The 21660-nt window shown below is 44.1% G+C and overlaps 1 protein-coding gene across 1 annotated transcript in view; it reads left to right on the forward strand.

Moving 5' to 3' along the window:
• The window catches only part of LOC140272137 (nucleolar protein 4-like), a 163572-nt gene that overhangs the window by 38384 nt on the left and 103528 nt on the right, over window positions 1-21660 (forward strand). The window lies entirely within an intron of this gene.

The raw sequence follows: 21660 nt of genomic DNA on the forward strand, positions 1-21660 counted from the left end.
TTCTACTCAACCTGAATCCACAAGAATTTCTCTTTAGAGTAAGCCATTAAGTAAATCTTTACACCTGCTTTAGATCAGCACGATCTATTGTACATTAAATAATTGTTAATGGCTGACCTGAAGGAGACAACATGAGAACCAATAATTTCATGGTCGGAACAAACCTCCCTGACTTGCAGTTAAAACATTGTGAAGAGAGAAAGTTATCTGTGTTTGGTCTGTTTCTTATCAAGATCAATGTCAACTTTTGCTATCCAATCACACCGTAACATCAACAACAGAAATGAAGAGGTATCACGCTTTGACAAGTGTTGATTCATTGTTAGGAAACACGAATCATATTGCCCTCTTAAATCACATCGGTGTGTGCTTGTTTATTGAGAACAGCTTAGAGCACTTACAAATAAGGCCTGTTATGGTATGAAAGAACATCAATTTCATGAAATGAGAGTTAAAATAAAAATTAAGGGGGTAAAGCATATCAAGTTAAAAACTGAGTTTACTCAGACAGTAAGAATCTCTGACGTCTTTTTGGGCTACTCTTTTTTCCATTTTACTTAGCTTAATATGTTGTTTCACCTGTGATGGACTGGCGACCTGTCCAGGGTGCACCCTGCCTCTCACGCAATGACAGCTGGGATAGGCTCCAGCCCCCCTGCGACCCTGAGTTGGATTAAGCAGGTATAGAAAATGGATGGAAGGATGTTATTTCACACAGATGAAAACTGGTTTGATAACACATTACTTCTCCTATACCTCTGACAGAAGTGTTATTCGGAACTACTTGACTGGAGTGTGTAGTATTATAAAGACCTTTTATGTTCAAATATCTTAATGAAGCCATCTGAATTTTCATTGTCTTTAGTTTTTAACTTCGATTTAACACCTTTGCTCACATGTTGTCAATGGGAGCAGCATTGAATCTTTGATCAGTGTTATCTCTGTTGACTTTTGCTTTTGTTGGCTTTCGTGTTTCTTTGATTTACTCACATGTAATATCTGAGCAGGATATGGCATCTGAACCTCCATTGCTCTACATTCACTAGATGAAACTGTCAGCTGTCCTCTCCTTTTGGCTCTTCTGATCAGCCTTTTTAGTTCAAATTAATTATGATCAATATTGGCGGATGATGATCAGTACTCGATCGATTAGAGCACTCATGGTCCCCACACTACAGCCGTCACTTCACCCTGTACTGCTGTGGCTATGCATACTGTCAGTCATTTTCCCCTGTGTGTGTGTGCACCTAGATACTGAATCGGTGAACAGAGGGTTGAACTTCCAATTAAGCCAGGCCTCTGAGCGTTGAGTTAATTAGTTGAGGAGAGAGACACGCACTGAAGTGCCAATTAACAGTGGAATGCCAATATATCTTTTAGCCTGTCTGCCCGTCCAGTGCACACTCACATGCACAGAGAAAATACTTTAAATCAACATATGCAGGACAGTTCTTGTACTCTATCCTCTCCTCTTTTGCCAGTTCCATTGCTTCTATACCAGCACACACACGCATCCTCTGAAACGAACACACTCACACACACACAGTCTTGCAACAGTTTCTGTTGTTCAACTGTTATTCTCTTACAGTTGTACAGGTTTGTTTGGTGACACCATGTCAAAACCATTCTAATTGGTTCACAGTGACATAATGACATTCTTCATAGTAGACATTTAATTGTTAATTGGTATTCAATGTTACAAAAACAATATGAATGTTCTCTCAGAAACATTATTTTCTTGTCTCTGTCATAGTGTTCTTCAGAATCAGAATCAGAAACGTTTATTGCCAAGTAGGTTTGCACTTACAACGAGTTTGACTTGGTGTAGTTGGTGCAGACAATAGATGTATATATACAGAATCTGGATATATATGCACAATAGACATGCGTTAATGTAACGCAGACGGTCTGGAGGGGGGAGGGAGAGAGTCAGTTTCAAGGGGGGCTCCGGGCCTTGTTGATAAGGCTAGTAGCGGATGGGAAGAAGCTGTTCTTATGGCGTGAGGTTTTGGTCGGTGGCAGCAGCGTACCATATGGTGATGGAAGAGGTGAGGATGGAGGAGTAGAAGTGTACCATCATTGTCCTTGGCAGGTTGGATTTTCTTCAGCTGCCGCAGGACGTACTTCCTCTGCTGGGCTTTCTTGATGAGGGAGCTGATGTTCAGCTCCCACTTTAGGTCCTGGGAGATGATAGTTCCCAGGAAGCGGAAAGACTCCACAGTGTCAATTGTGGAGTCACAGAGTGTGATGGGGTAGCTGAGGCTGAGTTCTTCCTGAAGTCCACAACCATCTCTACTGTCTTTAGAGCGTTGAACTCCAGGTTGTTCTCCTTGCACCAGGTCGCCAGATGGTCAGCATCCCACCTGTAGGCGGACTCGTCACCATCAGAGTCTGATGAGAGTGGTGTCGTCCGTGAACTTCAGGAGCTTGACGCACTGATGACTGGAGGTGCAGCTGTTGGTGTACAGGGAGAAGAGCAGAGGAGAAAGAACACTGCCCTGGGGGGAACCAGTGCTGATGAGCTGTGAGTCGGAGACGTGTTTTCCCAGCTTCACATGCTGCTTCCTGTCAGACAGGAAGTCTGTAATCCCCCTGCAGGTGGAGTCAGGCACACTCAGCTGGGATAGCTACTCCTGAAGCAGAGCCGGGATGATTGTGTTGAAGGCAGAGCTGAAATCCACAAACAGGATCCTGGCATAGGTACCTACGGAGTCCAGGTGCTGGAGGATGTAGTGAAGGGCCAGATTGACTGCATCGTCTACAGACCTGTTGGCTCTGTTTGCAAACTGTAAGGGGTCCAGGAGGGGGTCAGTGATTTCTTTCAGGTGTGAAAGCACAAGGCGCTCAAAGAACTTCATAACCGCAGAGGACAGGGCGACGGGTCTGAAGTCATTAAGTCCTGTGGACCTTGGCTTCTTGGGAACAGGGATGATAGTGGAGGTCTTGAAGCAGGTTGGCACGTTACAGGTCTCCAGCGAAGTGTTAAAAATGTCTGTGAACACTTCACGTAACATTGGCAATGGGCTGAAGGTTAGACCCTTAAGGTTTTGCTAATGTTACTCTAGTCATATATACCTCTTGCAACAGGGCCAGTTTTTATGTAAAAATGTTGACACAAAAATATTAGTGCTCTGCATCTGTCAGTAAAAATACAATATTACATCTACTATTTATCAGCCGTCATCCATCAAAAGCTGCCTGTGATTAGCCTACTGCCACTCATGTTCGACAGAGATGGATTCATCTATACTAAGGTCCAGTATCTGAGGATCTGTGCAATATAGTTCAACATATTTCACCTTGGATAAAATTCAGTTTTTCAATTCAGTTTTATTTATATAGCGCCAAATTACAACAATTGTCATCTCAAGGCACTTAAACAATATAGTCCAGTTCAAGCCAATTGGAATTCAATTAATTGTAATCATAATCCAATGAAATCCAATTAATTAATTTAAAAATAATTCAATTCATTTATGTAGAGCCAGTTCAAAAACAATAACCTAGCTAAGGAAACCAACAGATTGCACTGAAATTGTCTTCAGTCCAATCTCCCGTCCTGAGCGTGCATGTGGCGACTGTGGAAAGGAACGACTCCCTTTTAACAGGAAGAAACCTCTGGCAGAACCAGACTCAGGAAGGGTGGCCATCCGCCTCGACCAGCTGGGGTTTGAGAAGACAGAAAAGAGGGGGGAAAACACCATAACACCATTCAAAGGATATCTGTTGGAACAGGGAAACACAAGTTAATAACCACAATAATGTCACATGTACATAATATCATTTGAGAAACAGGGGGAAAAAGAGCAAAGTGAGGAAAGGTGTGACAGATGAGGTCCCCCAGCAGTCTAAGCCTATAGCAGCTTAACTATGGGATGTTTCAGGATTACCTGAGCCATCCCTAACTATAAGCTTTATCAAAAAGGAAAGTTTTAAGCCTAGTCTTAAAAGTGGAAAGGGTGTTTGCTTCCCAGACATTTACTGGCAGCTTATTCCACAAGAGAGGGGCCTGATAACTGAAGGCTCTACCTCCCATTCTACTTTTAGAAACTCTGGGAACAACAAGTAAACCTGCAGTTTGGTAGCGAAGTGCTCTGTTAGGAAAATATCTTACAATGAGATCTTTAAGATATGATGGAGCTCGGTCATTAAGAGCTTTATATGTGAGGAGAAGAATCTTAAATTCTATTCTGAATTTAAAAGGGAGCCAGTAAAGAGAAGCTAAAACTGGAGAAACATGATCTCTCCTGTTAGTTCTCATCAGAACTCTGGCTGCAGCATTTTGGATCAGCTGGAGGCTTTTCAGAGAATATGTGGGACAGCCCAATAATAAGGAATTACAGTAGTCCAATCTTGAAGTAACAAATGCATGGACTTGTTTCTCTGCATCACCCTGAGACAGGATGTTCCTGATTTTAGCAATATTACGAAGGTGAAAGAAGTCAGTCCTAGAAACCAGTTTTATATGTGCGTCAAATGATAAATTCTGGTCAAAAATAACTCCAAGGTTCCTCACTGTAGAACTAAAAGCCAAGGAAATACCATCTAGAGTAACTATATAACTAGACAATTTCTCCCTGAAGCACTCAGGTCCAAAGAGAACAACTTCAGTTTTGTCTGAATTTAAAAGCAGACAGTTCTGAGTCATTCAGGTCTTTATGTCTTTAAGACAGGCTTGTAGTCTGACCAATCTATTGGTTTCATCTGGTTTCATAGATAAGTACAGCTGAGTATCATCAGCATAACAAAGGAAATGTATGCCATGCTGTCTGATAATGTTACCTAATGGAAGCATGTATAAAGTAAAAAGAATCGGTCCAAGCACAGAACCCTGAGGAACTCCATGACTTACTCCAATGTGTGAGGAAGATTCTTCATTTACAAGAACAAACTGGAATCTATCAGATAAATATGACTTAAACCAGCCTAATGCAGTTCCTTTAATCCCAATAACATGTTTAAGTCTCTGTAACAGAATGCTGTGATCGATCGTATCAAATGCAGCACTGAGATCCAACAGGACAAGCACAGAAACAAGTCCGCTATCAGAGGCTAAGAGGAGATCATTGGTAACTTTCACCAGTGCTGTTTCTGTGCTATGATGCACTCTGAATCCTGACTGAAACTCTTCAAACAGATTATTTCTATGTAAATGATCACAAAGTTGAACTGCAACTATTTTTTCAAGAACTTTAGACAAAAAAGGGAGATTGGATATAGGTTGATAATTAGTCACTATCAAGAGTAGGTTTTTTAAGTAAAGGTTTAATTACAGCAACCTTAAAAGTCTGAGTTACATATCCTGTCAACAAAGACCGATTGATCAAATCCAATATGGAAGTGTCAATTAAGGGGAAAACCTCCTTGAACAGTCTGGTTGGGATTGGGTCTAACATACAAGTTGATGGTTTAGAAGAGACTATTGCTGTTGTTAGCTCAGAAAGATCAACTGGGCAGAAGCCGTCTAAATACAAATCAGGCTCGATAGATACTTCTAAAGCTGCTCTACTTGATGATACATCAGTGATAATAGTGGGAAGGATTCCATTAATCTTCTCTCTGATAGAAACAATTTTATTGATGAAGAATCTCATGAAATCATCACTGCTGAGAGTTAAAGGAATACATGGCTCAACAGAGCTCGGACTCTTTGTCAGCCTGGCAACAGTGCTGAAAAGAAACCTGGGATTATTCTTATTCTCTTCTATCAATAATGAATAATAAGCAGTTCTAGCTTTACGAAGGGCTTTCTTATACGTTATTAAATTATCTTTCCAGACTATTTGAGACTCTTCTAAATTAGAGGAACGCCACTGTCTCTCCAGCTTTCTTGCAGTCTGACTTAAAGCATGAAGCTGTGAATGATACCAAGGAGCCAACCTCTTCTGACTGATTACCTTCCTTTTCAGAGGGGCAACATTATCCAGTGTTGTACGCATTGAAGCTATAGTGCTGTCAACAAGAGAGTCAAGTTCTACTGGAGTAAAATTTAGGTAGCCGTCCTCTGTCATATCTGCACATGGCAGTGAAGAAAAGGATGATGAAATCAACTCTTTAAATCTGGTTACAGCATTCTCTGACAGACACCTTCTATATGTAGAATTCTTCTCAGAAACCGTGTAGTCAAGTAATGTAAATTCAAAAGTTATTAAAAAATGGTCAAACAAGACAGAGTTATGAGGGAACACTGTTAACTGTTCACTCTCAACGCCATAAGTAAGCACAAGGTCAAGGGTATGATTAAGGCAGTGAGTAGGTCTGTGAACACTTTGAGAAAATCCAATAGAGTGATAAAAACTCTGAGAATTCAGACAGAAACTCAGAATAAGGGCCAGGTGGACGATACACAACAACAAACACAAGAGGTTTTCGTGATTTCCACCTTGGGTGGGAAAAACTGAGAATCAGAGATTCAAAAGAGCTAAAACTAATCTTGGGTCTAGGACTGATTAGTAACCCTGATCTGAAGATAGCTGCCACTCCTCCTCCTCTGCCTGTGGTTCGAGGAACGTGAACATTTAAATAGTGAGAGGGAGTTGATTCATTAATGCTAACATGATCCTCCTGCTGCAGCCAGGTTTCTGTAAGACAGAATATATCAATATGATGATCACAAATCAAATCATTCACTTCGAAAAGAGAGATCTAATATTCAGCAAACCACATTTAATAGTTTGATGTTTTTGTTCAGTTGAAGTTTTTGTTTAAAATTTTTTTTGCACAAGAGGATTTGCTCCTTTTGTGTTTTTTGATTGGTGTGGGGGTGGGGGTGGGGGTGGGGGGGGGGGGGGGGGGGGCAGCATCAGGTGGGAAGCCGCAGAGAAGTGTGTAAGGCTACAACTCTGCATCCTGGTCATTCTTGTCATGTTTTTGGATGATTAATACATTCGTCCATATTTCTAGAAATGAGAGCCGGTCCAAATCCGAGACTATGGTTCTCAGCCGGAAAAGGGTGGAATGCTCTCTCCGGGTCGGGAATGAGATCCTTCCCCAAGTGGAGGAGTTCAAGTATCTCGGGGTCTTGTTCACGAGTGAGGGACGAATGGAGCGCGAGATTGACGGGCGGATCGGTGCGGCGTCTGCACCGACCCGTCGTTGTGAAGAAGGAGCTGAGCCAGAAGGCGAAGCTCTCTATTTACTGGTCAATCTATGTTCCCATCCTCACCTATGGTCACGAGTTGTGGGTAGTGACCGAAAGAACAAGATTGCGAATACAAGCGGCCGAAATGGGTTTCCTCCGCAGGGTGTCTGGGCTCTCCCTTAGAGATAGGGTGAGAAGCTCAGTCATCCGGCCGGGAGGGGCTCGGAGTAGAACCGTTGCTCCTCCGCATTGAGAGGAGTCGGATGAGGTGGCTCGGACATCTGGTTAGGATGCCCCTTGGACGCCTCCCTGGGGAGGTGTTCCGGGCACGTCCCACTGGGAGGAGACCCCGGGGAAGACCCAGGACATGTTGGAGAGACTATGTCTCTCGGCTGGCCTGGGAACGCCTCGGGGTCCCCCCGGAAGAGCTGGAGGAAGTGGCCAGGGACAGGGACGTCTGGGTTTCTCTGCTCAAGCTGCAGCCCCCGCGACCCGACCCCCGGATAAGCGGTAGATGATGGATGGATGGATGGATGGAGAGCCGGTCCTTCCAAAGTGGGATGGATGCCGTCTCTCCTCATCAGACCAGGTTTTCTCCAGAAAGATTGCCAATTATCTACGTAGCCCACGTTGTTTGCTGGATACCATCTAGACAACCAGCGATTGAATGAGGACATGCGGCTAAACATGTCATCACTGGTCAGATTTGGCAGGGGTCCAGAGAAAACAACGGTGTCTGACATTGTTTTGGCAAAATTACACACCGATGCAACATTAATTTTAGTGACCTCCGATTGGAGTAAACGGGTGTCATTACTGCCGACGTGAATAACCATTTTACCGTATTTACGCTTATCCTTAGCCAGCAGTTTTAAATAGGATTCTATGTCGCCCGCTCTGGCCCCTGGAATACGTTGGTGTGAGGAAGTGCTAACCTTCTCACTGTATGCTGGGTCGGATTGTAGGTGTGGAGCGGTGTGGTTTGTCACCTGGTCTCTCCAGTCCTGTTTGCATCTGGGCATGGGCTCAAAGAGGGAGCTCGCCTCTATAGGTCTTCCTTTATGGAGACCAGAAAGAGGTGGGGATTGTTGTGATTGGTAGACAAAATGGGTGGAAATATTTTCAGTTAATTAAGTTGAATTATTTATGTTGTACATTTTGTGGATTAGTTTTGAATGCACTATATTTTCTTTCTTTATTTTGCAGGAGTTAATTTGTATTTGTTGGCACAAACAAATTAAGATTTGTATGATTTCATTGTTAATGATGCCTGTCCTCTTATCCCCAGATCTGCTCTGATAGGCTCGTTTGAACTGGAGAGGAGGCCTATCAGAGTATATATGTCTGTTGGGATTTGTTCTGTCAGGTTGGAAGGGGGTATGTTTTATGTGCTATGGGAAGAGTAACACCCCATTTTCCCTTTGTTAAAAGGCTACGTTGGATGAGTTAATAAAAGTCAACTTGTACTCTGTACACCTCCTGACCAGCGTGATGCTTGTGGGGCCCTGCATCTCTCACTTTACTACAAATGGTGTCAGAAGTGGGATCTCATATGTCTGTGAAGAGTCAGCGGCAGACCCCTGGGTAAATGAAAGGTGTAGGACGTGGAAGAGCCCGTTCGGCAAGAAAAGCCACCCTGGCAAACATGGAGGAAAAGACAATGGAATTTGTGCCTCCAACAGATGGAGCCACAGTGGCTGAAGGGGATGAAGAACCAGTGGTACGACCTAAGATGGCTGTGGTCAGTGGTGAAAGTCAAGAACTCTCTGAACTAAGCTTTTTCGAGGAAATGAGAGAGTTTATGCGTCGATCTAAACGGACTGAAGCAGTACTTTTTGAACAGATTAAGCAACTAAGAATTGACATAGTACCAAGGTCTATGCAGGACTGGTCCTCAGAAGAACAATATGAAGGCCCTGGGCAATTTCCTCTCTCCATGACTGCTGGTCTTCAAAAGCTGCAGACTGGAACTTCCAGACTCCAAAAGACAAGTGTCCAACCTGAAAACGTCACTCCACATCAAACTCAAAGGCCCAACTCCACTTCACAGCAGCTTCCAGTTCAGCATCAAGAACATGCTTCGCCACCCACGAGTGCTACAAGATGCCATGTTGGGGATCCTAAAATACCTCATTTCAAAGAAGATGAAGACCCAGAGAGTTTCTTTGTTCGGTTTGAACGGATAGCCAGAACATGGGGATGGCAGCCAGTTGAGTGGGCAGCCAGAGTGGTCACTTTGCTGACAGGAAAAGCGCTTGAGGCTTATGCTGGAATGGATGAAGAACAGTCTGAATCTTATGAAGCTATTAAATCTGCAGTTTTAATGAAGTACAATGTAACCGAAGAAACCTATAGGCAGCGTTTCCGAAGCACGACTGTGCCAGTGGGGGAGACGGTCAGAGAAAAGTACAACCGGATTAAGGGACTTTATAAACGATGGATGCGACCGCAAACCCGCACAAAGGAGCAGATTGGGGAAGTAATAATTTTGGAGCAGTACCTCCGTGTGCTCCATCCTGATATTCGCACCTGGGTTAAGGAACACAATCCCCAGACTGGAGAAGAGGCAGCGGACCTGGCAGAACGCTACACAGCTGCTCACTGGAACTCCTCGGAGAAAAGAATGACTGTGGGCAAACCAAGGTTTGAAGAAAGCAAACAGTGTAGATTTCCTGATATTGACAGTGTGTACACTGGGGCCGGTAAGAAACCTGCTCATTCCAACTTAAAACCTAACTACTTGGTATGTTTCTACTGTCAGCAACCTGGCCACAAAGCTTCAGTGTGTCCTTTAAAAAAATCTAAATGTGTTGAATTGTGTGCTGTACCTTGTCCAGACCATGATCAGAGTAATATTCATGATACTGGTATAGTTCCCCATAAACATATAGTGGAGGTGACAGTTAATGGTAATGTGGCAAAGGCTCTCGCTGACACCGGTAGCTCACAAACTTTGGTGAAATCCAGCTTACTGGTAAATGCACATGCTAACTTTGAGCGAATTGTAAATATCACATGTGTTCATGGATGTAAGAAAGATTATCCAACGGCAGATGTGATCATTGAGGTTGAAGGCCAAGCTTTCCTGTTAACTGTTGGAGTCTTAGATTACCTAGCTTATGATGTGATCCTTGGTGAAGATTTGCCCATCTTAGACAACTTGGTCCAACAAAACTCAGTAGCATACTCCTGTGCTGTCGTTACCCGCTCTACTAGTAAGGGGTTAGAACCACTGCCAGACGCAGATGATGGTTTGTTTGAAGAGGTGGGTAGGGTGAAGAAAACAAAACGACAAAGACGTCGGGAGAGGAATAGAAATATTGGCAAAAGCGCGGGTCATGAACCTACTCTCCCTGTAACCCCACTAATAGAACCTTCATGGCAAATCCCAGACAATTTCAAAGAATTTCAGATGAATGATTCTTCTCTGAAACCTCTTTTTGCTAAGGCACATGTACTAGAAGGGAAACCTTATTGCTGATTATCTGTCCCGTTTGCCGGACCTGTGCAAACCAGAGGGGGAGGAGGTGTGAAATGTGAGGAAGTGCTAACCTTCTCACTGTATGCTGGGTCGGATTGTAGGTGTGGAGCGGTGTGGTTTGTCACCTGGTCTCTCCAGTCCTGTTTGCATCTGGGCATGGGCTCAAAGAGGGAGCTCGCCTCTATAGGTCTTCCTTTATGGAGACCAGAAAGAGGTGGGGATTGTTGTGATTGGTAGACAAAATGGGTGGAAATATTTTCAGTTAATTAAGTTGAATTATTTATGTTGTACATTTTGTGGATTAGTTTTGAATGCACTATATTTTCTTTCTTTATTTTGCAGGAGTTAATTTGTATTTGTTGGCACAAACAAATTAAGATTTGTATGATTTCATTGTTAATGATGCCTGTCCTCTTATCCCCAGATCTGCTCTGATAGGCTCGTTTGAACTGGAGAGGAGGCCTATCAGAGTATATATGTCTGTTGGGATTTGTTCTGTCAGGTTGGAAGGGGGTATGTTTTATGTGCTATGGGAAGAGTAACACCCCATTTTCCCTTTGTTAAAAGGCTACGTTGGATGAGTTAATAAAAGTCAACTTGTACTCTGTACACCTCCTGACCAGCATGATGCTTGTGGGGCCCTGCATCTCTCACTTTACTACAGTTGGACTATGGTCGCTGGTGTCGCTAATGCCACGTTTCTGACTATAGAGCTGCCAATTACCAGGGTTTTGTCCTCAGCGGGTGTGTCGCTGAGTGGGGAAAATCTATTTGAAACGTGGACAGGTTGATGGTGGGCTTGACTTTAGGACTATGACTCCTCTTCCTGACAGTCACCCAGCTTAAGTCCCGGCTGCTCGGGATCAGCTCGGGGACGACTAACAGAGCGAGCTACGCTTGGTGGCTCCGCACTGACTAAAATGGGTTATCTAAAGACATCTTAAAGTGTAGAAATGGTGAACACTTGGACAGGTACATTTTCCATCTCCACAGTCTACCCCTCTGTATCCCCCTGGCGTGCCCTGTCATGTGTGGGGACCCGACTCTTGGGGGACCGTGGTGGGGGGCATCCCATGGGGCTGGTGCGGTGTTGTCGTGGGGGGATGCTGCGGGTTTTGCCTTGGTCACTCCCACCCACTGGTGCTTTCCCACCAAGCCCGCCAGGATGTTTACCGACTGGATCCCCAAGGGGGTTGGTGACTGGGGGGCCTGTGTCGTGCGGCTACTGTGTCCTCCCCATTGGGCATCCCCCCTTTGCCCTGCGTCCCATGGGATGGGGGCCGTGCGCCTTGCCCTAGGTGGGGCTGCGATGCGGGTGTGGGGGGTTGGGGTGCTACCCTCCCCCTACCCGCCGTACCATACCAGTGGGACTGCTGGTTTACTCAGGATGTCCTGGTTGGTGTCTTTCCTGGATTCTCGGCTGGTCCTTTTTCCTGTTTCCCCAGGGGTTGGGGGTGTCCATGCCCTGGCTGGCTCCATTGCTGTCAGGTTCCTGCTGGGACTGAGGGTCAATCCACAGCACTGGTGGAAGTTTATGGCACTGGCACACCCAACACACCAGCACCAGCTGTGATCCAGCCTGTCACTGGCTGTGGTCACTGGTCGGTGCTGAGTAAGTGTTGAATGTCAGCATCACCGCTTTATGTCTGACTGCAGGACAGCTTTCTTTCTGGTGGATACGGGGGTTACTTACAGACCACAACACAAACTTCCACACATTCATCTATACGCACCACAGTACACTTTACACACACACCTGTCATTGTCTGTTTTCTGTCTATTGTCTTTATCTGTCCTGTCCTTTTGTGTTCCACTGTCAGCGATTCTAGTCCTCTGACTAAATCAAGGTTTTTTGAATCAATAAAGCTGGTTAGATTAGATGGTCAAAGAGGGCTGGTGAAGGACACACTCACCATCACATGCACCTATGCACAAGAAAAAAGATTAAATGGTATATATAAGAAAATTGTTTCTTGCAAGACCTTGGCACCAACCATTGATATATGTGCAGACAGTGGAAGAATTTTTTTTGTTAACAGTGTGGAGAATACAACTGAGTCTTTGCAGGCAAACACTTTTTTCTTTTGTGTGCGTTAAAATGAACTTTTATTGTAGTTAGTTCACCTTTTTAGAACAAACCTTAGTTAATTAGTTAATTACTGCCTGCCTGCCTGCCTGCCTGCGTGCGTGCGTGTGTGCGAGCGAGATTGAGCCGAGTGTGAGTGACTGATTCTCTAACTTTCTATTTTTTTGTTTTGTCCTTGTGACAATTTTGTCTTTGTTTGTTGGGTGGTTTGTTTTGAGGATAATTGTGGTGTTTGTTTGATTTTTTTGCGGAGGTGCGCTCCAGCGTTTGCTGGGAGGCCGGCACCCCGTGGGAGAACAATGGATTTTGAAAGTTTGACAAGACGCCATGGCATCAAGGTGGTTTCTGATGTTAGTATAGAGGAGTGCAGTCTAGCTGTTGGGGAAGTCGTAGGGCATGAGCATATTGTCTCTGCCTCGCGGATGAATCGGGCGATTGTTTTATTTCTTAGTTCTGTTGAAAAAGCAAATGAGGCCACTCAACATGGTATTGTTATTCAGGGAGCCTTGACACCTGTTCTCCCCTTGAGTAGTCCCTCACGGAAGATAATTCTGTCAAATGTCCCCCCCTTTCTAAAAGATGAGCATATTGCCCGTGAATGATCACGTTTCGGAAAACTGGTGTCTCCGATAAGAAAGATCCCCGCTGGTTGCAAGTCTCAAACACCTTGTGTCTTTTAGGAGACAAGTCTACATGGTTTTAAATCATGGTCAAAATGAGCTAGACCTAACGATTAAATTTAATGATGATGGTTTTGACTATGTGGCCTTTGTAACCTCGAATGTATCACTGAAATGTTTTGGTTGTGGCAGAGTCGGGCATTTGGTGCGCGACTGCCCTGGTGAGCAGGCAGCGGCCGTCTGTGATGAACCGAGCACAGAGCAGGGGGGAGCGGCTGCGACAGAGTCTGCAGGATGCGCAACTGACCCCCCCGCGTCTACTGATGCAGCCGGTCCTTCTAAGACTGGTTCCCCTGAAAATGTTTCTCATGGTGATCTTGTATTCTCTGTAAGAGACCCCTCGGCTGCTGTAACTGTAGCAACATCTGCGGAGCAGGGACCGGGTGGGTCTGCTGGAACTGAAGCTGTCAAAGACAGCGTCTTTCATGAGTGGGCTGCCCTGGCAAACAGGATGGTGCTTGGACTTGCGATAGTCAACCGTAAAGTTGCAGAATATATTCCACCTGAACCCAACGCTGGTCACCCCTCTGTGCCTGTTAAGCAGGTAGAGCAGGTAGATGAGCTAATGGCAGATATAGTGTCTGATATGGAGGCAGACGCACAGTTTAAGGTACCAGACAGAAAGAGAAAACCACAGAGAACTCTAAAAAATGCCAGCAAAATGACGAGGGGGGAGGATAGTGTTGACCCCTCTGACACTGGAGAGTCTAGCTGGTCGGAGTGTTCACAGACTGATGCATCAAACACCGTTTATACGTCTGAAGAAATAATGAGCTTCCTTAGAACCCATAAAGGGGAAAGAGGTGTTGACTTTGAAAAGAAATTCCCTGATCTCCCACAGTTTGTTAATGATGCGACTTTATGGATGAGGGAGGGTGTCATCCCCAGGCCAGAATTTTATCGGCTTCGGGCGAAGGTTAGCCAGATTCGAAAACAACTGCACGGTAAAGATGCTTCTAAGTGACATTTCGGTTTATCGGTTGACCGTGGTCCATAACATCTCCACAGGGCTTTTTTCAACATTGTGAGGAACTTCACTATTGGAACTATTAACTTAAATGGTGCAAGGGACATTAAAAAGAGAATGATGCTTTATGAGTTTCTGAAATTGAGGCGTATCGATGTATGTTTTGTGCAGGAAACACATAGTGATGGGGTCAATGAGATTGACTGGAAAAGGGAATGGGAAGGTTTGCCTGTGCTAAGTCACAAGTCCTCCGTGAGTGGGGGCGTGGCTGTGCTTTTCTCTAAGACCTCTATGCTGCTTCACTATGAGATAGATGAAATTGTTAAGGGACGATGTTTAAAGGTTGTGGCCAAATTTGATGGTGCGACCATGATTTTCTTAAATATATACGCACCTACGTTAGGTCCAGAGAGAGTTCTGTTTTTGAATGTAGTTAATAATATTTTGAAAAATGCATGTACAGATGACTTGTTATTTTTGGGTGGTGATTTTAACTGCACTGAGAATGATGCTTTGGATAGAAATCACTCGGAGCCCCACTCTGCCTCTCAAAGGGCTCTTATACAACTAACTGAAGCCAATGACCTTTGTGATGTTTGGAGAAATTTTCACCAGAACACTAGACAGTACACTTGGGCGCATAGTAGAGACAACCTTGTATCTCTTGCAAGATTGGATAGACTATATGTTTTTAAACATCATTTAAGCTCTATGAAATTGTGCAAAATATCCCCTGTTGGCTTCTCTGACCACAGTGCAGTAATTTGTAGTGTAATTATGGAACCGATTAAGCCTTCAACGTGTCTTTGTTAGATGATAAGCACTTTCTGGACATTTTTTCCTTTTTTTGGGAAACTTTTAGGAAGGAGAGGAGAACATGTTCCTCCCTGCAGCAGTGGTGGGATTGTGGAAAAGTACAAATTAAGCAGGTTTGCCAACAGTATACACTGAATGTAACAAAAGAAATGGCTCAGACGATGACAGCCCTGGAGAACGAAATCCTTGATCTGCAAGGACTGGTAGCTGCCACTGAATATGAAGAACATTCTACAGTACTTAAGCGTAAACAGAACATGTTGTCTGATTTGTTAGGCACAAGAGCCCAGGGAGCCCTGGTGCGTTCTAGGTTTCAATGCGTCACCCAGATGGATGCACCCACCAAGTTTTTCTTTAATCTGGAGAGGAAGAATGGGCAGGGTAGACTTATTCGCTGCCTGCTCTCAGACACTGGGCATGAGCTCACTGATCTTACTGATATTCGTAAGCACGCTTTAGGTTTTTATGCTGGTCTGTATAAATGCGAGCTTGCTAATGCAGCAGATATAGCCAGTGACTTTTACAATGGGTTACCCAAAGTAAAAAAATCAGCCACCACTGCTTTGGATGAACCTCTGTCCCTTCATGAACTCCACTCTGCACTTATGAGTATGGACAATGGTAAAGCGCCAGGAATTGATGGTCTATCAGTACAGTTTTATAAATGTTTTTGGCCAGTGATTGGGTAGGACTTGTTGGGTGTCCTGCTTGATAGTTTTAAAAAAGGCCTACTACCACAAAGTTGCAGAAGAGCTGCTATCACCTTACTACCCAAGAAGGGTGACTTACGAAATATAGCAAACTGGCGTCCGGTTTCTCTCCTGTGTGTAGATTTTAAAATAGCTTCCAAGGCCTTGGCCACAAGAATGCGTGGGGTAATTGAACAAGTTGTACACATCGATCAGACTTACTGTATACCACAGAGGTCAATTTTTGATAATATTGCTCTGGTTCGCGATCTTCTGGATCTCTCTCACAAAAAGGGCATTAAAGCTGGCTTGATTTCATTGGACCAACAAAAAGCTTTTGACAGGGTTGAACATGTGTACCTTTGGCAAACGTTAGATGCTTTTGGCTTTAGCCCTGGTTTTAGTGCCATGATAAAAACAATGTACAGAGACATTGAGAGTGTGCTTAAGGTCAATGGTGGTTTGAGCGCTCCTTTTAAGGTCTGTAGGGGTGTTAGGCAGGGTTGTGCTATGTCAGGGATGCTTTATTCCTTGGCTATAGAACCATTGCTTCACAAACTGCGATCTGAATTGAATGGTCTGACATTTCCTGACTGTAACAGCCGCTTTTATTTGTCTGCTTATGCTGATGATGTAACAGTTTTTGTCACCTGTGATGATGATGTGCGCAAACTTGAATGTATTGTGGAAGTTTTTAACAGCTTATCATCTACAACAGTTAACTGGGGGAAGAGTGAAGCGTTATTGATGGGAAACTGGAATGGGCAGCCCCCCAGCTTGCCTGGTGGGCTGATCTGGAAAAGGGATGGTTTTAAGTACCTTGGGGTTTTTTTGGGTCATGACGCTTTTCCTAAGAAGTACTGGGAGGGCACTGTGGATCGGGTCAAGGGTCGTCTGGAAAGGTGGAAATGGATTCTCCCCGTTTGTCCTATAGGGGGCGAACCTTGGTGATCAACAACTTGGTCGCTTCTTCGCTGTGGCACAGGTTAGCCTGCGATGAACCGCCTGCTGGACTCTTGGCCCAAATCCAAAGACTCATGGTTGACTTTTTCTGGGACAAGCTACATTGGGTCCCTCAGAGTGTGCTCTTCCTGCCCAAGGATGAGGGCGGGCAGGGCCTCGTCAACTTGATAAGCAGGAAGGCCACCTTCCGCCTACAGTTGATCCAGAAGCTTTTGCTGGGACCAGAAAGTATTGCCGCCCCCTGTCGCTGGCTACTCTGCGGGAGGTGGACACGCTGAGAATGGATTGTGCCTTGTTCCTAGTGGATCATAAGAGACTTGCTTTAAGTGGACTGTCACCCTTCTACCAGAGTTGCTTCAAGGTCTGGGGCCTGATCAAGCACCGCTGGCTGAATCCAGTGGTTTCTCTGCATTGGTTGCTTGAAGAACCGGTCATCTTGGGGGCTCGTTTTGATTTGTGTTGGGATGACACCCCAGGACTGAAGAATGTATTGTGTGCGTGTAACTGCTTTCAATTGCGACATGTCTTTGAACAAGCTGGGAAAAGTTTACAGGATGCAGAGGCTTTTGCCTCTTCTTTGGGACTGAGGTCTGTGAGGTATGCTCATAGGCTTTTAGAAAAAATGGCTGCACTTTTGAATGGTGGGGAGAGGGCCCTCTTAGAGGTGTACTGTTCAGGTAACCTTCAGCCAAATGATGAAGATCCTTTTCCTGACATTATTTTTAGTCCTGGTTTCCGTGAGTCCAGCTACACTAGTCCACTGCTGGACCTAGGGATCTGTGGCAACCTTAACCTGCGCTCAGCTGATGGGAAAGCAATGTACAAAATGATGGTGAAGATTCTGAATGAGAAACAACTAAAAGATAGACCTGATACGGTGTGGAGAGAGAAATAGCAAGTGATAAATGTCCATTTTTTGTCTGTCTGTCTGTCTGTGTCTCTCTCTCTCTCTCTCTTTCTCTCTCTCTCTCTCTCTCCGTTCATCTTCCCATCCCTTTATCTTTCCCTCCACCTGCCCCTCATCCCAATTCAATAAAAGGAGGAAATTAGCCTGTATGCTTCCTGGCAGGAGGGTGGTGGTTTGGTACGGATGGGGGAGTATGCATACCTTGGGTAGAAAAAAAATGGGTAGAAATGGGTCAGGAGTGAGAGGAAGAGGATGTAGACATGGAAGGGCGGTGGCTCTGTCTGGCTGAAGGAAGGAGGAAGACAGAAATGTGATAGAAGTAGGAAGGAGAGGAAAAAAGTATATGAGATAAAAGATGTGTGCAGCTGGGCTCAAAATGAGAAAATTTGTTGGTGATCGTGAGATAGAGAAGGAATTAAGGGAGAAGAATCATGTGGTTCATTATCATTTATGGTCTCTGTCTTCTCCCCTTTCTCTATCCATTATTTCAGCTACCTCTAGAGGAAAGACATTTCATTAGTTTTGGAGGAGGGGTGTGTGTGTGAATGAATGTGTGTGTGAATGAATGTGTGTGTGTGTGTGTTTGAGCCTGTGCGCAGAAGGAAGACAGGCTGGGGGGTTGGTGTATTAAAATCTCTAAAAGACAGCGGGGACAAAAGGAGAATAAAGTGCAGTTGCTGATAATATCTTGAAAAAAATTAACAAAATTCTTGGTCCAGTTTATGAGCTGAGAAATAAAGTTAAAGGAACACTATACTTAAATCATGCTTTTATACTTTTATGTATGGACACAAAAGATAAAGCGCAAACCTGATTCACTGCTGATTCAAGTTTTTTCCAGGAAAATATAATTGTATTAGGTTGATAAAACTACAAGACGTGGTTATAGGCAAAACATTCAGCTTCATGAAACTGTTTAGAGCTATAGTACCATCCAACTACTTACCTACATACCCACAACATGACGCTGCCACCACCATGTTTCACTGTGGGGATGGTGTTCTTGGGGTAATGAGATGTGTTGGGTTTGCGCCAGACATAGCATTTTCCTTGGTGGCTGAAAAGTTCAATTCTAGTCTCATCTGACCAGAGCACCTTCCTCCATACATTTGGCGAGACGCCCACATGCCTTTTGGCAAACTCAAAACATGCCTAAGTAATACACTAAGTAATGGCTTTTTTTTTTGTCCACTCTTCCATAAAGCCCAACTCTATGGCGTATATGGCTTATTGTGGTCCTATGGACAGATACTCCAGTCTCTGCTGTGGAACTCTGCAGCTCCTTCAGGGTTGCCTTTGGTCTCTGTGCTGCCTCCCTGATTAATGCCCTCCTTGTCTGGTCTGCGAGTTTTTGTGGGTGGCCCTCTCTTGGCAGGTTTGTTGTGGTATCATGTTTTTTCCATTTGAAGATGATTGATTTGATGGTGCTCTGGGGATCATCAAAGATTTGGATATTTTTTTATAACCCAACCCTGACTTGTACTTCTCAACAACTTTGTCCCCGACTTGAAGAGCTCATTGGTCTTCCTGGTGTGATGCGTCTTGCTTTGTGGTGTTGCAGCCTCTGGGGCCTTTCAGAAAAGGTGTGTTTATACTGACAGATCATGTGACACACAGGTGGACTTCATTTCACTAATTATGTGACTTTTGAAGGTAATTGGTTGTACCAGATCTTTTTAGGGGCTTCATAGCAAACAGGGTGGATACATATGCACATGCCAATATTCAGTTTTTTATTTTTTCAAATTCTTTTTTTACATGTATTTTAATTTCACCAACTTAGACTATTTTGTGCAGATTCATCACATAGAGTAAGATTTAAAAACATTTAAATTACAGGGTGGAATGTAGCAAAATAGATAAAAAGCCAAGGGACGGGGATACTTTTGCAACACTTTGTACAAACAACTGAGCCACTGTGATTAAACCCACACTGAATATCATTTCCCACCAAAACTGTTTTTGTTTTCCCTCCAGAGCAAAATTCCCTGTAGATGGTGTTTTTCCATCACCCTTTTGATGGATATATACAGTCATATTTGGCTTTAGAGCTATTGTGTGGATTATGTCATGCTCAGGTAATCATTTATTCAACTGAATTAAGTTCATCCATCCATTTTCTATACCTGCTTAATCCGTCAATTGAGTCGCAGGGGGACTGGAGCCTATCCCAGTGGTCATTGGGTGGGGGGTGGGGTACACCCTGGACAGGTCACCAGTCCATCACAGGGCCACACAGAGACAAACGAGACAAACAACCACACACACGCTTCTTCTCCATCACGTCGATGTCGTGATTGAGCATTTGAAGTTCTGCGTCTCAGGGAATGCGTTGCTCTGCAATTGACCATGTCGCTAGGGGGGTGTGTCTGTGTTTTTGTGTGGTTTCAGGGGTTATAGCCAAATCCTTGCTTTTTCTTCCTGTCACAGTTAACAAGAGTAAACAATGGCAACTGAGGTGGAGCAGCCGTATTTGCAGTTGGAGCTCAGCAATATTGAAGAACAAATGCTTATAATGCAAATGTTGAAGTGTAGGCGACAGAGAAGACGTTTGCAGAGGTGGTCTGTACGACCGGTCGAGGCTGGGAACGAGTGAATTTACAACACTGGTTCACCCACTGAGGGACCTGGATGAACAAATGCACTTTCGATACTTTCGAACGTCAACGGGCCGATTTGACAGCTTGTTCACTGTGTACAGCCATTAAGACTGGAAAAAGCAACTGCCGGAAATTACGTTCTGAGTGGACCAATCACAGCTCTTATGGTCCGCGTCAACGCAACGTGTCGTTAGAATTTTATGGAGGTGCATGTCAGGCATGCTACTCCGTGGCTAAACCATCGAAATGACGGAGATGCATAAACTTTTTAACCTAACATGCATGTTTTTGGACAGTGGGAGGAAGCTGGAGTGCCCGGAGAGAACCCACGCATACACGGGGAGAACATGTTAACTTCACACAGAAAGGCCTCAGCTGGGAATCAAACCTGGAACCCTCTCGCTGTGAGGTTACGGTGCTAACTGAATGAAGTTCAATTTAGTTTATTTTTAAAGTGCCAATCCACAACAAAAAGTTGCCTCAGGGCACTGTAAACACCATAAAGGATTTTCTAAAGTTGAATTCGTGTCCAGTGTCCATTTCATATACATTGAAAATGGATGGATGGATAATATACATTGATTGTCATTCCAGGTGTGTTGTTTTTATGTGAAATCATAAATCATTGTCGGTAAAATCTAATTATTCCATCGTTGTATAATTGTGTGTAATACAGTATGTGTGCCCATCCTCTCATTACAACTCATGAGGTAATGAGTTTTTTTATTTGGTCAATCACCTTGGCCAGAAACTTTCCAGGTGGGTTTTCACCAGGGGCATGACCTTTGGCTTGCCTTGTCCTCTCACCATCTGCCCTGGTTCTCTGGTGTACTCTATCCAATAAAGGAGAAGTGCCATGGAAACAGAGCTTCAAGTAAAATCCCCTCAATGCTCTTTAAGCGTACAACACATACATTAGAACACAAAGCAACATTAAAGCATTGTTTTGCAGCAGTTTTCCTCTTTTGTTGTGTACCTTCTGAGGAAGCTGAGTTATATTTCCATGGTCCTCTGAAAATGAAATTACTTCAGATCTCCCCCTGAAACTGTAAATAAAATGCATTGAAACTAACGCATAGTTAATGTTATACAAGGATGATAAGCCATGTGAAGCATTTGTGCATAAAAGGTGCTTTACAAATAATAATTACAAATAATATTAAATCCTTATAACTGACATTCCCATTGTTTTGTGAGTATGAACAGTCTATAAATAAATAACCTAATCTTAAAGGAACTACTTATGGCCAATGTTGTTCAGACAAAAAAAAAGAAGTTTGAATAAGCAAACTAGCACTTGTGTGAAAGAGGTTAATTATCACTGATGTGTTTTGAAGTTTTGACGAATTGCTGTGCACTTAGAGAGCACTGAGGGGAATTTAGTCACAGC

The sequence above is a fragment of the Leuresthes tenuis genome, unplaced genomic scaffold (assembly GCF_036924035.1).
Source record: "Leuresthes tenuis unplaced genomic scaffold, fLeuTen1.0.hap1 SCAF_16, whole genome shotgun sequence".
NCBI classification, from domain to species: Eukaryota; Metazoa; Chordata; class Actinopteri; order Atheriniformes; family Atherinopsidae; genus Leuresthes; species Leuresthes tenuis.